Source organism: Podarcis muralis, chromosome 1 (genome assembly GCF_964188315.1).
Source record: "Podarcis muralis chromosome 1, rPodMur119.hap1.1, whole genome shotgun sequence".
Taxonomy (NCBI): Eukaryota; Metazoa; Chordata; class Lepidosauria; order Squamata; family Lacertidae; genus Podarcis; species Podarcis muralis.
Window position 1 is genome coordinate 117,988,290 of NC_135655.1, and position 24,582 is coordinate 118,012,871.

General features: G+C 43.8%; 1 protein-coding gene across 3 annotated transcripts in view; it reads right to left on the minus strand.

The window, feature by feature from the left end:
• The window catches only part of CALCRL (calcitonin receptor like receptor), a 91,639-nt gene extending 73,499 nt beyond the window's left edge, over positions 1–18,140 (minus strand). For 2 of the 3 annotated variants that reach the window (XR_013390393.1, XM_028750200.2), the window contains exon 1: positions 17,694–18,140. The gene's annotated coding sequence lies outside the window, so the exon portion shown is untranslated. Of the gene's footprint in view, positions 1–17,142; positions 17,640–17,693 lie in introns of those variants that run through there. The other variant, XM_028750204.2, reaches the window with a different exon arrangement.
• Positions 18,141–24,582: the final 6,442 nt, after the last annotated feature.

The following is a 24,582-nucleotide window of genomic DNA, read 5'->3' on the forward strand; positions in this document are numbered from 1 at the left end:
GCTCCTCAGAGGAAGTGAAGGATAAAAATGTGAGAAATAATAAATTGCCACAGGTAACATGGCCACTTAACAAATTTCCCAAAAGGAAAAGGGAAAAAGGAAGCACATCTCTGAAAAAGAACACAAAGAGATCACTTGGATACAATAACTATAACTGAAATGGAAGTTCAACATCTCTCTGTACGGGAGAAGACTGAATAGGTGGCCTGTTTAAACCCGACAGCCCTTTAAATAGAAGACTGCCCTCTGTAAAATAGGGCTTATGGCCACCCTAATCTTACAAATCTTCAAAAAACAGTGCTTGAATTAAGGAATCAAATATAGGGGCACCGCCCCAACTCCTCTCAATCTTAGCAAAATCACAACACACAAAATACTAGCTTAGGGTGATGTCATGAAAGGTACAGAGGCTACCCCCTTCTGTAATTCAGGTACTATTTTAAAAACCCCTGTTCATATCACCTTTGCATTCTTAGAGTTGTCTGCAGGAGGTATAGATTAACAAAGGCGTCAATATGGTAATTAATCAACCATTACAGGTTTGTGGATAATCTGAACATTTGAAAAAACGTGCGATTACTAAAACGTACCATGGGATTTTGCAAACCCGAAGAAGTTGCAACCAATGGAAAGTAGATTGTACAATCTGTTCATCCAACCACCTTTAATCTTTACTGAGTAATTTTGATGGGATTGCACTCAATATCAGCCCAATATCTTAGATTCATAGGAAGAGGTTCAGAGATAGGCTAGCTGTGGTTCTAGGTGGTGGTTCTATTCAATGTAACAACTTGATTGTAATCATACATTGTAGAAGTTTTTGCTGAACTCTTGGCACATTTCGTTCCATGGAAGACAAGGAGCACAAACTGCTCTTAAAGCCAGATAGCATGTGTGTATTCAGTGCTGGATTAACGTGTAAGCTAAACAAGCTATAGCTTAGGGCCCCACTCTCTTGGGGCCCCCCATAAATTTTAAAGGGGAAAAAACTGGATATTTATTTCCAAAATATAAGATAAAAAAACAAATAAAATAAAACCTACATACAGCAACAGTGTTGTATAGGCTCCTATGATGTAAGTAATGGGCCCTGCCTGCTAGCCTGCTCCCTAAAATATCACTGGTTTGCTCATTTCTATATAGAGGGAAGCTAGCCGACCTGACTGGAAGAGTCCACGACCGGAAGGAAGAGGAGAACCAGGAAGAATGGATGAAATTCAAAGACTATTTAGTTAAATATGGTAAGATAACTTAAATAGAAATACTTGCAAATAACAGATAGGCTTAGGATTTAAATATGTGAAATTATAGAATAATATGTTTAAAGTAAAGATGAAAAGAAAGAAAGATGTTAAGTGATTAAGTAAATTTTATGAGAAACTTGCTTTGGAAAACTGTTACAATGATACATACTGAAATTCAGCCAGGGGGATTTGAGGTTAAGTCACTTAACAATGTTGCTAAGATTGGATTAAGTACAGTTAAGATGTAAGTATGTCTGTTTGTTTAAAATTTTTGGAAAATCAATAAAAACATTTGGAAAAATATATATAGAGAGGGTGCCTACATTCTGCATGGACTGGTTGCATGGCAACATATGCAAATAGCTTTAGATACCCATTAGGTCCATAAATTACCATATAGCATATATTCAACACAAAAAAACAGCAACAATTTGTTGTTGACAAAGGACAGCTGGACATATAAAGGGCCCCATTACCTTCAGTAGCTTAGGGCCTCATCAAACCTAAATCCGGCCCTGCATGTAGCCTTGGAAATGCATGTCACTGGAGTTCAATGGAATGTGCAGCCAATTCTAGGGGCTCCATGCATGACTAAGGCTTGCCCATTATTAAGCCAAGTTTTGATACTGGTTCACACAGTAGTTTTCCAAGAATAACCTATGTTAACAGGCTGGGTGCTTTTAGATAGCTTCAGATTAGTGTCCTCAGGAAACAGGGCCATTGTAGCGGTGATTCCACAGCAATGGAACTCCCTTACAACTGATTTACACCCTGCCACTTCAGTTCAGGGGCTTAAGCAAGGCTTGAATATTTTTCTCTCTACCTCTGCCGAAAATCACACACAGTCATAAAAAATTAGGGAACAAGCCCTTCTACCATAAAACTTAGGGAACAAGCTGTGCCACCAAAATGATTAAGGTTTTAAATGACAATTTTAGGTTATATTTTAGTGATCAAGATTTAATATACAGTGGTACCTCTGGTTATGTACTTAATTCGTTCCGGAGGTCCTTTCTTAACCTGAAACTGTTCTTAACCTGAGGTACCACTTTAGCTAATGGGGCCTCCCACTGCGACGCGATTTCTGTTCTCATCCTGAAGCAAAGTTCTTAACCCGAGGTACTATTTCTGGGTTACTGGAGTCTGTAACCTGAAGCATATGTAACTCGAGGTACCACTGTGTATTTTTAACTGCCGCTATATCTGAATTGTCTATGTTATACCCAATTGCAATTCAATGTATTCCTGTTGTGTTTTATGATTTTCCTGATATTGTAAGTGAGCCGGAACTGGTCTGTGACCATAATAATAAAATTCAGTTCAATTCACAAACAGTCTGTATGCTTCAGTTTGAGCTTTCTTACATATAATGCACACATCATTCTGATATCTTCTATCTCAAAGCTCCCCTTTTTTTGTAGATTGTTTTGCGAGGGCAATGTACTTATAAATAATATTGACTTATTAATATTTGGAATGAATGAATCAAGTAGCCAAGACCAACAATTCACAGCACGTACAAACAAATCATTTGTCTCAACAAAACATCCAGCTTCCCAACAGGAACAATACAGCAAATCAGTTCCCCGCTGAGCCCAAAGACATATTTCTACAAAGAGGGACCCACACCCTTTCATAAAAACACACACCCGCTCTAACCTTTTTTCATAAACGCATGACCTTTTTGTTGACAAACCAATAAAGTTGCCTATGTTATTGCTATCAGACATGGAAAATGTTCTGGCTTCCTCAACTCTGTACACTTCTTTGTGGATTTAGCATCTCAGAACACATGCACTCCTCTTACCGTGGGAATATTCTGCGGCAATATCATTTTGCCTAGTGAGACAGACCATAGGTTCAAGCTGTAGCCATAATCAGTGTTAGAAACTGAGATATGACAGCTAGAAGCTAAATGTCACCTTAAACCAATGTTATGGGTGCCACAACGGAATGTCTAGGCGTGTGTTTCTTTATAACAAGAATACAAAGCTGAAAATGAATGAAGCCAAAATAGTAGGTTCCTTTTTCACATGGCCTAGTCCTTCCCCTGCCCACCCCGATATTCTTAAGAGGGTCCCTTCTCCAGTCTTCAGAGAGCAGCTGGAAGTGGGGATGCAGAAAAAGGTCCTCCTTTCCTTCCACTCAGCAGTTTTAATCCAAAATCTCAGGTGCAGCACTGCGCCCAGAGCTCAGAATGGAATTCCCTGTCGCAAAATGCGCCTGGAACAATGGGAGTTTCAAACACTGGTCATAATCACAGTTATCCGCAGCAACCCATTGTGTATGTTTGCTTAGTTGAAGCAGCTGATTATAGTCAATGAATGCAAGCACCATATCCAGGGCCATGTGTGTGTCATTCTTAAAGTAGATCACACATCAAAGTTACAACAGTTTGCAACAGAGGAGGAGGGAGGTCTTGAGAAGCAGCTTAATGCCAGCTTAAAAGAGAGTGAGACAGAACTGCGGTAAAAGGACTTCTTATGGGTTATGAAGAAAATATCTTTCTTCAGCACATCCTATCTTCAGAAAAAAACATCATTCTAACATCTCCTTCATGTTTAGTCCCCAGAGTGACACCTGCTGGACTCCATTGACAAAACCCACCACAAGAATTAAGATATTCCCATAATAAACTCACAAGTACATTCGGAGGATTTCGGTGTCTATGATAAAGGCTCATAGGCGCCGACTCCATGGGGCTTGAGGGGGCCCGAGCCCCCTCAAAAATTCGTTTGGGGGGGCTCTGCCCCCCCAATAATCTCCGGCGCCCCTCCAGCAGAGCGCCATCGCCGCCCCTCCCCCAGCCCAAAATGCACAGGGAGGGGCGGGCTGCATGCCTCCTGCCCTCCCTCCCGAGCAAAAGCTCCACCCAATTTCCTTTGGAGCTGATTAATAGGCGCAGCACGCTCTCCCCTATTCGCTCACGAGGAGGCGGCGCCACTTTATTTGCATATTCATGAGCTTATTTATTATTCATGAGCTTTCCCGGGCCCCCCCAATATTTTTTATAAGTCCGCGTCCCTGTAAAGGCTGTTTGCTGAGGGCTATTTTCCCTGCATATCAAGAACTGATCTACTGCACTCAGGAGAATGCCTTCTTTTTAAAAAGTTTATTTTCCGTTTGTGGGGTCCAAGCTAACTTAGTTGCACTTCATTTCCACGGAACTCAACAGGACTTACACCTTCGTGCAAATTAACTGAAACAAAGAATGTTTTCTATCTTACTCGTAATCCTGTACTCAAAACAAACATGAAAAGTCAGTTGATCATTATGGTGTCAGAAGCCTGCAGTCAATAAAAGGAATGATGTGCTCGCCACAATATATTGAGGTTCTACAAAAGAGTTACAGTGGTACCTCGGGTTACATACGCTTCAGGTTACATATGCTTCAGGTTAAAGACTCCGCTAACCCAGAAATAGTACCTCGGGTTAAGAACTTTGCTTCAGGATGAGTACAGAAATCGTGCTTCGGTGGCGCGGTGGCAGCAGGAGGCCCCATTAGCTAAAGTGGTGCTTCAGGTTAAGAACAGTTTCAGGTTAAGAACGGACCTCTGGAACGAATTAAGTACTTAACCTGAGGTACCACTGTATTCCAGAGCTGGAAAAGAGGTATCCTGATGGTACTGGGATATTGCCCCCTGTCACACATTGAAAGTGGTGAAGAAATTCATGACAGAGCAGCAAATACAGGTACTTGATTGGCCAGGGAATTCCCCGGACGTAAATCCCATTGAGAATTTGTGGGCTATATGCAAAAGTCGCCTCCGTAGACTGTATGACTATGGAGAAGCTCATTCAGGCGCTGATTCAAGGGTGGTACAGGGATCCGAAAATCAACAGTTACTATTAGAAACTAGTAGACTCCATGCCAAACTGTGTTCAAATGCTGCTTAAAAATAGCGGAGGTCATATCCATCACTAATGTACATATATGTGAGTTTTGTACAATAAACTACATTGTTCGTTTCAAGTAATTTGCACAAGGGTGTAAGTCAGGACTAACATGTCCCATTGGTTTCAGAGGGACCCTGGGGTTTCCGCATGTAATAACGAGACAGTGCTCCTGTTAAGTTGTGGGTGAACATATCAGACGACACAGCGATTCTTCAAATAGGCTCTTGTTTATTCACAGGCCAGAACAGAACTGAACTGAAGGGTTCAGCCAGCCTGCTTATATAGAGCTCCACTACAATGCAACTGTAACAACTTTCTGTAACTATCCAATCACTGAACGTCACTTTCAATCCCTTATTTGCATATGTGAACCTGAGTGAAAACTATCTACAGTATCCCCCTGCTGGCCCAGGGTGAGAACTTCAGTACATAACAGCTCCAAAACAAAGACACTCTAAAATCGCAATTCTGAATTTTAAAAATGGCAGCTGCTTTTGTGGCTGGCAAAGAGGGCATGGTGTGAGAGTTAGACTCCTTTAAGAGCAGAAACAGAAGGAATAAGGCATGAAAGGGAGTTACATCATGAAGAAGGTCCTTTGTGTTAAAGTTAAATTTGTTGGTAGCGTTCAGTAGTTTCCAGCTTTTTTTATTTATTCCACTTGACTGTATCCCCCGCCCCCCGGCAGCCCACCTCAGAGCAGTACACAAGGAACAATACATGTTGTTGACTGAGCCACTACAAGCACTTTGCCAGTTTCCTCAGACCTGGAAAGCTGTCGTTGATCCCATAAAATCGCATTACATCCTGGCACATCAGACCTTTATTAGCCATGGCATCTGAGTTGTTGCGGTGATGAGAAATTTTATCCTCAAAGAACCTAGCACATCCATTTGCATCCTAGTCTTTGTTGGGCCTGCAACTTTCCCAACAATGGCTTTAGAATCAACCTGTCTTCCCATGGAATTCTGGGAATTGTAGTTCTGTGAGGGCAACAGGCGTCTCCTAACAACTCTCAGCACCCTTAACAAATGACAGTTGGGGAGCCATGGCAGTTTAAATCCCTACGATAGTGCTTTAAATGTAGAGTTGCCATATAACAAGTTGTTGAGCTTTTATTTGACAAGATAAAAAAAAAAGGGCACAGTAATTTGGAACTGGACCACTTTACTTAGTGCTATTATTAAAACCAACCCAACACTCTGTATTTAGTAAACAAGAAACTGTCTTACTGTCACTAACCTTCAGGCAGACAAGAAACACAGCTGCTTTAAACCAAAGACTTCGTTTTAGATAGAGAGGAAACGAGCGTTCTTTTTTCTGGTGTTACTAATTATACAACAAGCCGCTCTATTTACTATTTGCATAACTACTTAACTTCTTTCCCACGCTGCCCAATAAACAACCTATTTACTTCAAAGTACTCCAGCTAGGGTTGCCATATTTCAAAAAGTGAAAACCCAGACAGAAAAGTTGTTGAGGTTTTTCTCAGGCAAAGTCGCAAGGAGATTGGACATTTTTGAGCTGTTTCTGAGCAAAACAACACTACCGACATAGGCTTTTGTATGTCTGAACTTTCCCAGACATTCCGCCGAGTTCTATCCAGACACTGCTTGCGGCTGCAGTATTCCGGATATGTCCAGGAAATTCCGGACAAATGGCAACCCTAACTCCAGCTGAATGGCTTAAAAGAAAATGTTTCAGGACCATATTTGCTGCAGTCAACAGACACACTACATAGGTAGACACTGTCACGGAATTCTACTCAATATTGATCCAGAACAGAACTACAATATATAGTTTGCTGTTGTTTAGTCGTGTCCGACTCTTCGTGACCCCATGGACCAGAGCATGCCAGGCACTCCTGTCTTCCACTGCCTCCTGCAGTTTGGTCAAACTCATTTTGGTAGCTTCGAGAACACTGTCCAACCATCTCGTCCTCTGTTGTCCCCTTCTCCTTGTTTCCCAACATCAGGGTCTTTTCCAGGGAGTCTTCTCTTCTCATGAGGGGGCCAAAGTATTGGAGCCTCAGCTTCAGGATCTGTCCTTCCAGTGAGCACTCAGGGCTGATTTCCTTCAGAATGGATTGGTTTGATCTTCTTGCAGTCCATGGGACTCTCAAGAGTCTCCTCCAGCACCATAATTCAAAAGCATCAATTCTTCGGCGATCAGCCTTCTTTATGGTCCAGCTCTCACTTCCATACACCACTACTGGGAAAACCATAGCTTTAACTATGCGGACCTTTGTTGGCAAGGTGATGTCTCTGCTTTTTAAGATACTGTCTAGGTTTGTCATTGCTTTTCTCCCAAGAAGCAGGCGTCCTTTAATTTTGTGACTGCTGTCACCATCTGCAGTGATCATGGAGCCCAAGAAAGAGTTAGCAGAGTAAAAACTTAAATCTTGTTGCAGGATTCCCAAAAAATAGACCAGAGGCAATTAATATTGCATCCAGCAGAGCTTTATTGCTATTGATGGCAAATGAGCATAATGGCCACATATCCAGTGCCTACATATGTAGGCAGAAATGGATCATTTGAATTTTAAAAACTGTGCTCAATGGCAGAATTATTATTAAATGTTCTTAACAGCTATGTGATTGTACTTTCCTTTGCTCAAAACCCTTGCATTTAAAATTCAGTAAGCTCTGCCACTTGAATTTAAAGTAATCAAAATTATGTTTTCTGAGTGGATTACTTGAATTTAAAGTAATCAAAATTATGTTTTCTGAGTGGATTACGCTGAACGATTTTGGCCTCTTTCTTTGCCCGGAAACGTTAATAATCTGAATCTGGGCTGCAAGATTTGAAGTCTTTATCACACACACATAATAAATTCATACCCTGAGGAAAAGTTGTTTCCCCCTTGAACGCCTATAGTATATTTAAGTGAGGGTGGTAAGGAACTGCTGTTGAGGTGGGGGACAACATCTCATGAGACATTTTGCACTTGGTATGAACACCAGGAAACAAAATTAATGTCCCCATACAATTAAAATGGTTAAATTGCCAGTTTTCTTTGGAAAACCCACAGAGATAGAGGCCTGAGCTGTTCCTGATTGCTACTTCTGTGTGTTTTCCCAGGAGAAGTTTTTACTTGGTTCACAAGAGCCACCCAAAATGGATGCATCCTTTGTTTTCACACGGCTTTTCACACCCCTCACAATCCTCCATTCAGACAAAATAAGTGTCATTAGCAGAGTTTAAGGCACAGGTAAGCAAACTAAGGACCAGGACCAGATCTAGCCCAATCACCTTCTAAATCTGGCCCACAGATGGTCTGGGAATCAGCATGTTTTTACATGAGTAGAATGTGTGCTCTTATTTAAAATGTATCTCTGGGTTATTTGTGGGGCCTGCCTGGTGTTTTTACATGAGTAGAATGTGTGCTTTTATTTAAAATGCATCTCTGAGTTATTTGTGGGGCATAGGAATGCGTTCATTCCCCCCCCTCCAAAAAAAAAAAAAAATAGTCCAGTCCCCCACAAGGTCTGAGGGACAGTGGACTGGCCCCCTGCTGAAAAAGTTTGCTGACCCCTGGTTTAAGGAGTTCTGGCCAGGTAAATCACTCAGGTGAAGCAGGGCCAATCAGGAGTGCAAAGAGAGTTCCCAAGGACCAGAGTGAGAGTGCTGGAGTATTTGGCTCCCAGGTCTGAGGTCCACCCCCGCACTTCAAGACAGAGGAAAACCACTTTGTTTTGCCATGCCACAATGCTGTGTGTTGCCTACACAGAGATAAGATACAGAGTGGGCTGGATCTGGGCTTCCTTCCAGAAAGTTTATGTAATGTACACATATGCAGCTGACTGCAAAATAATAAAGCTCAGCGAATGTTGTGGCTACCAGGTTAAAAATTAAATATATATATAAGTATATATAAGGGGAATTGCACCTTATGTAAAGAGGCTGAGCTGCAAAGCAGGAAGTCCTTACTTTTAAATGTCACATCTGCTGTGAACGTGGTGAGGAGCTTTGAACAAGCTGCTTTCAAATTCTTGGACAGAAGTGCTCCCTGGGTTCTTCAAACTTTTCAAAACACAAGGCGTGCCAAACAGCAAGCCCCGTCTTCTCCTCCTTTATCGGCACGAACGCAGTTTCAAAGCCGTCAATAAAACCATAAATTGACTTAAGTCACATTGCAGGTTTGCTCTATAGAAGCGCCAGAAACAGGGAAGAAGCTTTCAAATGCCAGGGCCCTTTTGGTAAATCTGTGCAAAAGCCACAGAAGCAAAGGGAAAGGGGATAGGTACTTGAAAGACTTGGGGCACAGGCTCACGACACAAGCTTCCACCTGCTAATTTATATGTAGATGCACACTGAGGCTGGCTTTTAGGGGGGTAACTCTGGTTGTCGGGGGCGGGGGGGGGGGGGAAAGCTTTGGGTGTCATAGGGCGAAACAACCTCTGCATGTCAGGACTTAAGCTGAGCTATGAGGTGCTTAAAGTATTTCCTAGATCCACAACATTGTACGTGTGCACTGGTAAAGGGATGTGGGTGGCGCTGTGGTCTAAACCACTGATCCTCTTGGGCTTGCTGATCAGAAGGTCAGCAGTTCGAATCCGCACAATGGGGTGAGTGCCTGTTGCTCTGCTCCAGCTCCCGCCAACCTAGCAGTTCGAAAGCACACCAGTGCAAGTAGATAAATAGGTACCACTGTGGCGGAAAGGTTAACAGCATTTCCGTGCACTCTGGTTTCCGTCACGGTGTTCCGTTGTGCCAGAAGCAGCTTAGTCCTGCTGGCCACATGCCCCAGAAAGCTGTCTGTGGACAAACACCGGCTCCCTCGGCCTGAAAGCGAGATGAGTGACGCAACCTGATAGTCACCTTTGACTGGACTTAACCATCCAGGGGTCCTTTACTTTTTACCTTTTTTTATGTGTGCACTGGGTCCTCTACCCTGCTCAGGTTGCAATTTGTTCATCAGCACTCACTGTGCTACTGTATGAAATATTTCAATAACTTTTGTCTCTGTGTGCAAGAATTGTGCGTATGTACTTGAACATTTAAAAAAGTCCTCAGGGTAAATTGAAACAGCAAGTGGCTGGGTCTCCTTTTGGGTACTCCAACATGTAGCACACCCAGTCACCCTGATTTTTATTTTTATTTAATTAAGTTTTCGAAAGGCGGAATGGGCCAGGAGATTTGCAGCCTGCCACAAATATCCCCTGAAAATCCCCCTTCATCCAAGCAACCATATCCACATCCATTCAATCTAATCTTCCCGAGGCCTGTAAATGTGAACTTATTTCTGCACGATTCACTCAGAAACTACAAACACGGGCAGAAGGTGAACAGAAGGAAGGAGCTTACGTTTGCAAAAGTGTGATTGCGAGGTACAAGTATACTTTGCGTTGAAACTATAATGCTGACCTGAAGCAGTGACAAAACTTTTTAAAACACCGTTTGACAAAACTGCATTGGGAATTTAGAGTGTGTCCCCCCCCCCAAAAAAAAAAAACTTCCACTCAGTGAGAATAAAAGCAGTTGTGATGCAATAGCTTGTTGGTTGGGTTTGGATGTGGGAAAGTTGACATTCCTGCTTCCCCTTCCTGATCAACATGGGATATTTGAACAATACAGCTAAAGGTTAAAGGATGCTTAATTATTATTTTTTTAACCCGAGCATTTGGCCAATTTTGCCATGCCAGGATGAACCAGCCAGCCTCTGTCGCTCACCACACCTCCACAACCCTGTGGAGGTGTGCACTGGTGACGGTTCAGCTGGCTTCACTGAAAAGGACTGAAATGTTTTGGTGAGCTTCTGTTCAACACATTTGCAGATCTTCAAAAAGAGTAAGTATAGACCTGCCACTTAGAGGGAGACGCAGAGATCAATGGCCTGTCGGAAACTACAAAAGAAGTGAAAACTGCTTCACCTTGTGAATCTTATTTGTTCCAAAATAGTGGCTTTGCTGAACTGTGCACCTACCATTTTAAAACCACCTCAGCTTTGGCAACTCGTGTGTAACGCTGTTAAAGTTACCCCCCCTAACTTTCCACTTGCCCACTTCCTCAGATTCTATTAAACATAGAACCAAAGACACCAGAAGATTCGCTCTAAATTTTGACTTATGAAAGATCAGGCTGAGGTATCAAACAATTGTTTCACTGACTTCTAAAGTAACCAAAATTAGCCAGCATCACCACCATTGAAACATAAGTATTGTAGGACTAATAACTAACCACTGAAGAGCTACAAAATGTCCTCTTGCACGTCCTTCTCAAAGTGGATGAGCCAACGGCTTGAATCGAATGCCGGTGGTACTCTCTTTCATTTTCCTAGCTACAGGAGTACAACTGCCACGTCAGTACTGAGAGTGTTAACAAGCAACATAAATATAATATAAAAAATACAAAGTGAGACATTAAGGAAATCCAAAGGGAAAATATGAAGAACAGAGGTTCTGACGAACGGATTATTAAAAACGTGTGAGGTAAACCGTGGAAGTCTTTTTTAAAAAACAAAACAAAACACTTTATTTAAGGTAGATAAGGACAAGATGAAATTATACAATTGAATATAAATATAGATGGGAAATGGCTATGTATTGTGAGTACTTATCTACTTTTAAAAATTTCCACCTATGATCTTTTTCTTTTACTTCTTTATTCTTTCTTTGTTCTTTTTTTCTCTTTTCTGATATATTATCTTTCATTTGACTGCTTTTTTGTGAATAGCATTTTATAGAGGTATAAATAATTGTAAATATGAAAAGAGACAAAATATTCTCTAATTTTTTTCCTTGGTTAGATGTATTTTCTTTTTCTTTTGTATTTTCTTTTGCTGTGAATATGTATGTTTTCTAATTTGTACTTAATAATTTTTTTCCATTTTTTTTAAAAAACAAACAAAAACAAACAAACAACATATCCATAAACAACGGAACAATCCATCTTCTTATATATACCATTTTAAGCAAACTAAAATAAAAAGTTTATATCCCAGAAAGCAAAAACGCTTGCATTTGAACCCGCCATTGTTTTCAGTTTATACTTTCTTTCCTTCGGGGAATCAACTGCAAAAAATATAGGTTCAGAAGCCCCTTTCAGCCTTTCCTGTGCCATGTGTGAATTATAGATGGATCTTTGGTTTGATCCAGAAGAGGTCTTCTTACATTCCTAAAGTGGTTAATGCCGGACCAAACGCAGGGGGGTGGGGGGAATCGAATGTAGATTTTTTTATTAATGAAGTTTCCTATTCACATTTTAGAGGATGTTCAAAGCAGAGGGTGACTTAAGCCTTAGACATGACAACTACCGTGGATTTCAGTCCGCAAACAAACTTGTTTGACAAATTTATGATGTTAGATTTGGATTTTACAGGCTGCCTAACCGCCATACATTCAAAGCACACACAGAGAGTCACAAAAGGTGTTTGATCTAGCTCTAATCTGGATAGTTTATTCAGTGACTGTGATAGGATTTGGTTTTGCGGATGAAGTTGCTTTCTAAACACCTTGGGCCAAAATTAAATGATGCTGCAGGTGCCGGGTGGCCACCGAAAATAGGAGCCCTGTGTCTTATTCTCTCTCCTGCTCTCAGTGGTGTAGCGTGGGGGGGTGCAGGGGGGGCCGGCCGCACCGGCCGCAACATCTGGGGTTAGGGCAAATCCACAGGTTAGGGGGCGCAAATCCATGGGTTAGGGGGCGCAAATCCATGGGTTAGGGGGTGCAAATTACTTGCCTTGCCCCGGGTGCTGACAACCCACGCTACGCCACTGCCTGCTCTTCTTCCCTGGTGCAAAATGTGCTGCATTGTGGTGTCGTGGTCAGAATTCCCCTGCCTCAAAACGCTACATAGAGTGACATGAGGTGAGGAAACCTTGAGGCTGAGGCCCCTGGAAACTGCACACAGCTACCATTCCCAGCACCCTTAACAAACTACAGCTCCCAGGATTCTTCCTGCCCCCCCCCCCCGAGTAGTGCCTTAAATGCATGGTGCATGTGAATCCCTTTGCGACACGGGGAGAATCGTATTCGCCTGCCTTACAGGACTGAGATTCTTGAGATCAGTGGTGAGGAACCTGTGGGCCTCCGATGGATTTCATGCAATTGGGGGGAGCTGGAAGGAAGAGAAGGAGCGCAGGGAAGCAAAACACACACAAAGCCAAAATGGGTGGAGGAAGGAGGAGGATGGATGGATGGATGGATGGATGGATATCCCTCTGGGAGCAATCAGTTGAGACCTCTGGCAACAGCAAGCTGTCCTTTCCTGGCAGTTCTCTGGGCAGGGAGGAAGAGAAAGAGGGAGGGAGGGAAGGAAGGAAGGAGAGAGAGAGAAGTGGGGAAGCAGGTGGAAGAAAGAGAGAGAGAAAACACAGGCCATGTCCATCTTTGCTTCTAGCCCCACTGTTATGTAGCCTTCATCACCACGTTTCCAAGGGACTGTGGCCTTGGAGTGGGGGCGGGGGCGGGGAGGTTAACCGCTGCGGTGTTCACAGCTGCCGCCATGAGTGCTGGAAGGAAAACTGCTCCCTGCCTTAAGGCCCATTTTCACCTGTCCTAGGGGATGGAGCCCAGACTCACCTTGACAGCTAAAAGGGGCTTCTGGGAGGCTACTGGGACATTGCGGGAACAACTCTTGGGTTCGGGCAACTGGCTAAACTGTTTCAAAATGCTTTAAACGGTTCCAATTCTGGTTCCTCTGTTTCATTTTTGTCAAGTTGGTGTTAGTTAAATGTTTAGTTGGGGTTGGAGGTTATTTTAATTTGAAGAAACTGTAAACTGTTTGTTATTGTTGTTGGTTTCTATTGATTTATTGGTTTGTTTGTTGCTTGTATAGGATATGTGGTTTTTTAATGTTTGATGTTTTGTTGTGTTTTTATATATGTTGTAAGCTGTGCAGAATGGCTGGGGAAAGCCAGCCAGATGGGCGGGATATAAAATAAATAAAAATTAAATAAATTCACACTCCCCTTTACAGTGAACTCGCTGCATTTGCAGTGCTGGGTTTTGAACCTGTGTTCACACAACTCAACATCATCCAAAATATAGTTGCATCCTGTACTACTGTCATAAGAAGACTATTCACACCGGCGAGAGTCCTTTGGCCATTCCTAGCAAAGGTGTGAGGATCCCTGCCCATCAATGCCCCCTGTATACAAACAGACACAAATATGACACTAATGAAGCCATGTTGATTTGAACATCTGAGGAAGGGGTTGGAGGATGAGCTGAGGAACACACCGAAAAGAAACACAAACACAACTTCACCATCCTCTAAGATGGTAATGTGAACTATAGTAAAGGTAAAAGGTAAAAGTTAAAGGCAAAGGACCCCTGGAGGGTTAAGTCCAGTCAAAGGCGACTATGGGTTTGTGGCGCTCATCTCGCTTTCAGGCTGAGGGAGCCGACGTTTGTCGACAGACAGCTTTCTGAGTCACCTGGCCAGCATGACGAAACCACTTCTAGTGCAACGGGACACTGTGATAGAAGCCAGAGCGCACAGAAACACTGGTTACCTTCCCACAGCAGTGGTACCTATTTATCTACTTGCACTAGTGTGCTTTCGAACTGCTAGGTTGGCAGGAGCAGGGACCGAGCAACAGGAGCTCACTCCGTCACGGGGATTCGAACCAACAACCTTCTGATTGGCAAGCCCAAGAGACTTAGTGGTTCAGACCACAGCACCACCTGTGTCCTGAACTCTAGTTCTGCATCACGGCTAAGCACTACTCAATGGCCGGTTTCTTTATAATCCAAAGAAAGATATTCTGGTCTGATGTTTTAGATCTGTGAATGTTTTTGAGAACAGGTCCCAAATCCCCTAGTCTACCCTCTGAATGAACTGGCAGAAATACACCGGTCAGCACTTATCTGGATCACGGCAACAAAGAGCAGGATTTTATTTGACCATTTGCAAAGCCTCTCTTTCCTTTCCTTTTTTAAAAAAAGGTCAAAAGTAGTAATACAAGCAGACAACTGGTATCCAGCAGACAAAAGGAAACGTTGAAATGTAGAGCAATAGCCCATTATGGGTTACAAGCAGCAAGGGGCACAACAAATGACACAATTTCTAACCATTGCAACGGACAGACCTTTGCAGGCGCAGTCAAGAAATGTGAGACGTGAAGCAATTCATGCACTTCTGAGCTATAGGGATTTCTTCTCCTGGGGGAATGGAGGCAAGGTACCAGCCTGAATTACCTCATAGGGTTCACGGATGAAAGTTAACCCCGTGCCATTTGAGTTCCGAACGAACAACAGCAGTACTTAAAAATATGATAAAACCAGGTGTAACTCTTCCCCAGAAGGGAAGAACAACTCCAATCCTTTAGCAGCTACTCTTGTATGAAGGGGGTTTACTTGCATTTTCCAATCTCTGGCAAAAGAAAAACCCCAAACAAGTCTATCCGAAGCGTTTCAGCACTCTCTGTGCCCCTGATATTTCTATCGGGGGTTTCCTCAACAACCCCTTGACCTTCCAGGTAAGTGGAGTCCTGCTCCCCAGTGCTAAGAAGGGTTAATTTCAAATGGCCAAAATAGCAGTGGAGGCTTGGACCGCACATCCATTCTGCACTCACAAATTCTCCATAGAGTTTAAATGCAGGGCTGCGAACCTCCCTGGGCGACCCAAAGGCATTTCTTTCCCTCTATACACCTCAGTAGGATTTTTGTCATTGATAACTCATCACACAGGAGCCAATCCTCCTTAAACTATTTCTTCCTTACACACAGAAAATCAATCACCAAAGCTGAACCTCATGGAAATAATAATAATAATAATAATAATAATAATAATAATAATAATACAGTGGTACCTCGGGTTAAGTACTTAATTCGTTCCGGAGGTCTGTTCTTAACCTGAAACTGTTCTTAACCTGAAGCACCACTTTAGCTAATGGGGCCTCCTGCTGCTGCCGTGCATTGTGAGTACAATTTCTGTTCTTATCCTGAAGCAAAGTTCTTAACCTGAAGCACTATTTCTGGGTTAGCAGAGTCTGTAACCTGAAGCGTATGTAACCTGAGGTACAACTGTAATAACAATAACAATAATAATAATAGTTTTATTTATAGGCTGGCCATCTGACTGGGTTGCCCCCAACTCTGGGCAGTTCCTAGCCAAATATTAAAAACACAATAAAACACCAAACATGAAAAACTCCCCTATATTCATGTGCTACATCCAAATCAAGAGAAGTCAAACCACATGAGGATGGGGAGAAAATGTAACCCTACAAGTCCACACGCTTCCACATTTTCACAGCTCCAATGGTTTTGAGGCTGAAGGAGAAAAAGCGACAGTGTTTGTGGTGAACACATCACTTGCTAACACCCCAGTCCTAATCAGGCTTACTCAGAAGTCCTCTCACTCAGTGTGGGATTGCCAATTGCTTGGGATTGCGACCATGCAGTCCGATCCAAACACTGTATACCTACTGAGAAGAGTGACCAAATTGAATCTGGCTCCCTCCCAGGTAAGTGTGGGCAGAATTGCAGCCCTGGGCAGAAATTCTAGGCACAATGGCACCTAAACGACTGGCGGCAGCAAACAAGGCTATGGATCTTAAAGCATATTTCCTGGAAATAGCAAAGCCGGCTGGATTCGGGACCTAGACTATTCATACATAAAATCAGAAATAGCAACATCTGGATGCAAATGTGATTAGTACCAGGTATTGAACTTTATCTACAGGTGAACGCTGGTATACAAACAACAACAACAATTTATAAATATGATGCCCATCTGACTGTGTTGCCCCAGCCACTCTGGGCAGCACCCAACAAAAACAACAATAAAAGCGCAACACAACATCACACACTAAAAACTTCCCTGAATGCTAATAACGATGCTAAGCCTACTCAGGCACAAGTGCCCTAGCGCATGGCCTCAACTGTGTCTCCTTATGTAGGAAAGAGCCCCCCTGATCTCTGTGGGACTTCCAGAACAAGCTTTCCCCCGTTTACTTGAAGGAAGCCCCATTGAGAGCAACGAGGCTTATTCCCAAGTAAGGACGCGCAGGTTTACAGTCCTGAGTCTGATATGACACGAATAGCAAAGGGCTACCGGGGGTGCCTTTTCGCACGCTCCTCTCTCTCCACGCCTCGCTTTCCGACAAGCGAAGGAGCTCGCAATGCGCGCAAACCCTCGCGCCGATTCAGCCACCGAAACGGCACCGAGGCGAGCACGGCTGCAGCGCCGGCATCGCCGTCGTCCTCTTCTTCCGTTCGCCCCTGCTTTGCCCAAAGCCGCCTGCTTTCCACGCCGGGCTTTACTCCAGAAGGATTCTGAAAACTCCGAAGGCGCCCCGAGGATTTCCTGCACTTCTCAAAGGCGAAACCGGGTGCGCCCGGGTGTCGCTTGCTGCCAACTTGGGGTCTGTCTCTTTACGCGCAGCCAGCGAAGCCCCGAGTTGCGTGTGGTCCCACCTCTCTCACCCCAACACGGAGGCGCGCTTTCGAACAAAGGGGTTTCCCCTCTCCCTCCCTCCAAATAAAGTTCCTCTCCACGGCTTGTGCAAAACACACGCGCGCGGGGAGCCTCCAACTTCGCCAGCGGGAGCGATTGCCTCTAGCGCGTGTGGGGAAAGAGTGATCTCTATTAGGATCGATGCTCACCCAAAGCTCTTCCTCCCAGCGGCACCGTAGGCAAGGCGATCGGATGTGCGTCCAACTCTCGGTGGGTTCTTCGTTTCGGAGGCAGCTTTGCCCCCTTCCACACACACACAACACTCCAAAAAGGCAAATGCGAAGCTGAGTCGAAGCGCACAACAAAGGAGTCGATCAGGAGAGGCAGGTACAATCCAAGTTGGGAGATGGGGCGAAGGGAGGCGGCTCTGCGGCGCTCTGCCCTCCGGAGGAGGCGGCTGGGTCTGAGGAGGGACTGGCGAGCGTGGTCCGGTTGTAAGCGATCCGCAGCGCAAAGGAAACATCCCCGTTTCCTGTTACATCAGTCCCAGACCCCGCCCGCCGGGAGGATTGGGTTACTTTCTTGGCAAGCCGAGCGCTGCTCTTTCTCTTCCCGGAGACGCGCTCCCGGTACGAGCGCAGGGCTGCTGCTTGTTGCTGCTTTTTCCACCTTCTTTAACCGACCGTCCTGAAACTTGCCTGCGGGCACCCAGGAACTGAAGTCAGGCGCGGGACAGCGAAAGCTCTCCACCTAAGAGGCATAGAAAACGGGAGTGGTGCAGCAATAAAGCCGCTGGAACGTTTGCAAAGCTAAGCAGGGTCCGGTGTGGTTTCAGATTGGATGGGAAACCTTGTGTTGAGGTGGGGTTGGGCTAGATGACCCCACTTTTAACTGTTAGATCACATAGGCTCTCAAGGCAACGAAAGTGGAAAGCTGTCCCCTTGCAGCCTACCTTTCTCCATTGCATCCTGCCTTTCTTTGGAGGAGCTCAAGGCAATATGCAGATCCCCACAACAACCCCAGGAGGTAGGCTGCTTAGGCACAGCAATTGTGCATGACCCAAGGTCATCCAGCAAACTTCAGGGGAGAATCGGAACCTGGAGACTCCCTGGCTCTTGTCCAATGCTCAGTCTAAACCACTGCATTGCTCTGGTTCAAGTGGGGCATGGAGGTGCAACAGAGGAGAGGCAGTGTGGTGTAGTGGTTAGAGTGCTGGATTACTGCTGGGGTTCAGAATATGATGTGGAGAGGCCTCTGATTGAATTGCCTGTGATTCCCCACCCTGCCTCAAAAGTCAAAGCAGATGCTGGAAGTCTGTACTGGGCAGGTTACTCATTTCTTTACAGTAGTACCTCAGGTTACATACGCTTCAGGTTACAGACTCCGCTAACCCAGAAATAGTGTTTCAGGTTAAGAACTTTGCTTCAGGGTGAGAACAGAAATCATGCAGCGGCAGTGCAGTGGCAGCAGGAGGCCCCATTTAGAGGGGAGATACCAGAGAATGCCCCCTATGCAGGGCTGAATTTAGGTTTGATGAGGCTCTAAGCCGGGAACAGGCAAACTCGGCCCTCCAGATGTTTTGGGACTACAACTCCCATGATCCCTATCTAACAGGACCAGTGGTCAGGGATGATGTAGTCTCAAAACATCTGGAGGGCAGAGTTTGCCTATGCCTGCCCTAAGCTACTGACGGTAATGGGGCCCTTTATATGTCCAGCTGTCCTTTGTCAACAACAAATTGTCGCTGTTTTTTGTGTTGAAAAGCTGGGGGGGGGGAGGATCACAGGATCGATGGGGGGAATCCCGCGATCGACCTGTTGGACAGCCCTACTACATGGTAATTTATGGACGTAATAGGTATCTAAAGCCATTTGCACATAACAAAATATGTATTTTATCAAAGCAATTGTTGTAATTGTTGAACTGAAATACAATTAAGAAGAAGTACATTAATAGAGAATTACAATTAAGAAGAAGTATATTAATAGTGAAATAATGATTAAGCTCTAACAGTATGTAGGTTTTATTTTACAGTGGTGCCTCGCAAGACGAAATTAATTCGTTCCGCAAGTTTTGTCGTCTTGCGATTTTTTTCGTCTTGCAAAGCACGGTGTCAGGAAAGTTTTGGAAAAGCTTCAAAAATGACCAAAGTCTTTAAAAACCTCAAAAAAGGCTACCACACTGCATTCTATGAGCTGCTCCTCGAAGTCAAGTCGCAACTGTACTAACGGTGTTAAGAAAAAGGAAACAAACTTGCAAGATGTTTCCGTCTTGCGAAGCAAGCCCATAGGGAAAATCGTCTTGCGAAGCAGCTCAAAAAACAAAAAACCCTTTCGTCTAGCGAGTTTTTTGTCTTGCGAGGCATTCGTCTAGCGAGGTACCACTGTATTTGTTTTTTATCTTATATTTTGGAAATGTACATCCAGGTTTTTTTTCCCTTTAAATTTTTTTGGGGCCCCAAGAGAGTGGGGCCCTAAGCTATAGCTTGCTCAGCTTATACGTAAATCTGGCACTGCCCATATGGCTCACAAATGTATATATGGATGCAATCAGGTGGAGGATATCACAAACTATCTGCTGATTCCCCCCCTGTATGCATCGCCCAGAGGAAAATCTATATTGCCAATTCTTCATTGGCTTCCAGGTCGATCCACACTGGAAGTGAGAGTTCAACTCCTAGCAGATAAACATCTATATACTATACACCAGGTAGCCAGATTTGTGCCGGCAGCCAAGAAGCTCCGTTCCAGCTATGTGAATGCACGCCAATCTTAAGTTTTAATGTTGTAAATTTCTTTTTATGTCATCTGCTACAGGTTACATTATAGGGTTTTAGATTAAAGTTTCCTTTTATTCACTGCCGTCCATTGTAAAGGCTTTTGGCGATATACGATAAAATTGATTGAGTACTCTTAGCCTAACTGACCTCTCTCTCCCTAAAGAGAAAATTTAATCCCTCAAATCCCTAAATACTCACACACATGCTTTGCCGAAATGGTTGAAAATTTACAAGGAACTGAGCAGCAAAGAAAGATTTGACCCCGTCCTCAGATCTGCCTTGGTGTTTTAGGCTGCATAAGTCACCCTCATGGAAGCTAATGAGATTTAGTACCTAGTATACCTATTTGGGTATAGGGACGCAGGTGGTGCTGTGGGTTAAACCACAGAGCCTAGGACTTGCTGATCAGAAGGTCGGTGGTTCGAATCCCCGCGACGGGGTGAGCTCCCGTTCCTCAGTCCCTGCTCCTGCCCACCTAGCAGTTCGAAAGCACGTCAAAGTGCAAGTAGATAAATAGGTACCGCTCCAGCGGGAAGGTAAACGGCATTTCCGTGCGCTGCTGTGATTCGCCAGAAGCGGCTTAGTCATGCTGGCCACATGACTCGGAAGCTGTACGCCGGCTCCCTCGGACAATAAAGCCCACAACCCCAGAGTCGGCCACGACTGGACCTAATGGTCTGGGGTTCCTTTACCTTTATACCTATTTGGGATCCCGCACCCCCATAAACACACATAGGATCTGTCTGCCATTGTATCAAATGCACATAAGCCCTCGCAAGCCCAGGGTGAATCTCAGCTTGCCTGCAGATTTGCCTCACGCAGAAGATGTCTCAGCCGTGCAGGGAATCCCCATACCATATCGCACCTATTTTTAGCACGCACGGAAAGACCTTTTGGTGGGAGCGTCCCCATGGTTCAGTTGCAGCCCTGAAGCACCTCTTTGGAAATGTGCAAAATTCTTGGCCAAGGAGGCATACCCATGGCATTTGAGAATGGCGGAGCAATCCAATCTGTGCAAATCTCTTGGCAACCTCCAGCTTTCTGCAACTAGTTGCCGCAGGGGCACAACTTCAGTGCTGCTGTCGTTCTACCTAACCTCTCCCCTGTTCCCCTCCCTGTCATGTCTTGGTCCTCTGGGTCTAGAAACCTGGTAGTGGTGACCCCAACGTTCTGGAACTCAGAGGTGCTTAAAGCTAGACAGAGGCCAGCAAACACCAGCAGATTCCTTCAGGATGAGCTTAAAGAGACCAAGTGCTCTGATGGACAAGCCCTGCCTCTCTTCACAGGACTATCAGCTCTGCAAAACAATGGACTGGGAAATTTGAACAGTTATTTTATGCCACATTTCTTTTTTTAAAAAAGGAAGATGTTCATAATAATATACAGGGCTGGATTTAGGTTTGATGAGGCCCTAAGCTACTGAAGGTAATGGGGCCCTTTATATGTCCAGCTGTCCTTTGTCAACAATAAATTGCTGCTGTTTTTTGTGTTGAATATATGTTATATGGTAATTTATGGACCTAATAGGTATCTAAAGCCATTTGCACATAACAAAATATGGATTTTATCATAAAATACATATTTTATGTAGGCACCCTATGTATAGAAATGAGCAAACCGGTGATATTTTAGGGAGCAGGCTAGCAGGTGAGGCCCATGACTTACATCATAGGAGCCTACACAATGCTAAACACTATTGCTGTATGTGGGTTTTATTTTATTTGTTTTTTATCTTATATTTTAGAAATGTACATCCAGGTTTTTTCCCTTTAAATTTTTTGGGGGGCCCCCAAGAGAGTGGGGCCCTAAGCTATGGCTTCTTTAGTTCATACGTAAACCCAGCACTGATAATATAGAAGAAAATGATCAGACAACAGCATTGCAAATCCAATAGTTAAAACCAGTTACAAATCAGAGAGTTTTAAAAACCTGAATGTGACCAAAATCAGATGAAAAACAAAAATGAGGTAAAATAAAAATAATATGCACCCTATAAGTTTTGGATTTTTTATATCATGAAGCCAGGAATAAAGGGGTCAGAGAAGGGGCTTGAAAGTATGGTTTGGTTTGGATCAAGGTTTAAAGCAATGCGGAAAAAGAATTGGTCTGTTGTATGATGCTGACCTCTAGTGTTTAAGCACCAACCAGCCACCTTTCGATACACAGTTAGCGCTGCTGTACATCCAGATTTTCCCACACATTACCGGGATTTCAAAGGTAGAATTGATGTTTGAGGGGAATTTCCTAAAGGCTGCTCTTTGTCCTGGATCTTAGACAAGTCAACCGGAAAGCTTAACAATTTGGAGGGTGGGAGGAGTGCCGTAATATTTTTTTAAAAAAAGGTAAAGGACCCCTGACAGTTATATTAATAATCTAAAACTTGAGAGAACAATGTACAAGATCTACTACAGAAGCCACAAACAGAAAACTCATTCAAATTGTGTCCAAAAGGAAGATTCAGTCTTTAAAGTTCCTTTAGCCAGGCTCCTGTAGATATCAACAAAGATAAGTTTGATCAAACAAAGTGTCGGTGATGTTACACACAAGAATTAGACAGGGTGCCAGCGTTTGTCACCTGTTTCGCCCATGAAGAGTCTTGGGCTTCTTCAGTAAATTCTCTCTCACGATTTTGATATATTTATAAACATTCACTGGTGGTATAAGCCAAAACTTGTTAGTGTTTAAACAAGATTTCTAAATAATATCTGAACAGACAAGTGCAAAAGTCTATACTTACAGTCTATATGTTATATTTCTTCTTGGCTTAAGCTACAATATTTAATTTCTTTCTTCAGGAAATTCTCCCTCAAGATTTTGGTGTATTTACATACATTCACTGGTGATATAAACCAAAACCTGATTAACCTTTAAACATTCATTATATAATTTCTGAGAATATAGAATTGGCAACATAGGTTCATTTCTTCACTAATCACAAGACAAGCAGACTTGGCTCTTCTCAAAGAATTCTGGGAAGTGTAGTTTGTTAAGGGTGCCGAAAGTTGCTTGGAAACCTCTATTCTCCTTGTGGAACTACCATTCCCAGAGTGGTTTAACAATCAATTGCTCTTCACAGCTCTGTGACAGGACTAGGAATCTCCTAACAACTTTCAGCCCCCAATTTTCAGCTGGGCATGAAAATAGGCAGAGCAGAATTTGACAGAATGAGACCAAGAATGATGGGGAATAACTGGACGACGGCCAAGACAAGTTGCAGGCCCCAAATGTGCTCACAGTGGATTGTGCCTGGCTAGAGATTTGCTGCAGACTTTTCTTTTCAAATCCCAAGAGCTAATTGCTAGGAAGCAAGCACATTTTGCCCGCCTGCGCTCCTTTTATTTACTTGGTCCCCAAAGGCATCCTAAACCAAAGGAAGCCCCACATGTTTTTGAATATGTCAAGCAAAAAGCTAGGCAGAAGAACATTCTTAAGACACCACCACAAATGGGGGGCGGGAACGGGACTTTTTCTTTTTTTACAGCCCACCATGCTTTTGTATTGCATGTTATAGAAATAGAGCGTTTCCGTCACACAACAGCTTTAAAAGCATGTGTCATCGTCGCTCATGTCACCAAGTGCGAGCTTGAGACAGTCGATTCTTAGCAAAAAAAGCTTTCAAAGTAAACCCCATCTTACAGCAATTATTCACCAGGCTAAGGAATGTTCTGTCATCATCTATTTCCAGCAAATTGGTTGACGGAACTGAAAGGAAATAAATGATGTTCACAGTTTTCTTTGCAAAAAAGAAAGACGGAGAGAAAGCAGTGATTGACATATAATTAATGGTGGAACCCCAGTTGCACTATACCATTTCAACAAAATGTGTTATTTTCCATGTATCACCTTCTACATTTACAGTAGTTCATCTGCCCTTCATATCCAGCAGGCTGTTTCGCAGCTGCTATATCTTTCACACAGCTTCTTGAATGAGGGGTTAATGGCTGCTGTTGCCCCGTGTTTTGCCAGCTGTACCCTGAGGAGCTTACCTGAGCATTAAGATCAGCATCTGAAACTGCTCTCTGGCCTGACTTAAGGTAAAGGTAAAGGTACCCCTGCCCGTACGGGCCAGTCTTGACAGACTCTAGGGTTGTGCGCTCATCTCACTCTATAGGAGTCAGCTATTTACCTTTACCTTTATACAGCTGCACAGGACGTGGGTGGTGCTGTGGGTTAAACCACAGAGCCTAGGACTCAGAAGGTCGGCGATTCGAACCCCCGCAACGGGGTGAACTCCCGTTGCTCGGTCCCTGCTCCTGCCAACCTAGCAGTTCGAAAACACGTCAAAGTGCAAGTAGATAAATAGGTACCACTCTATTTAG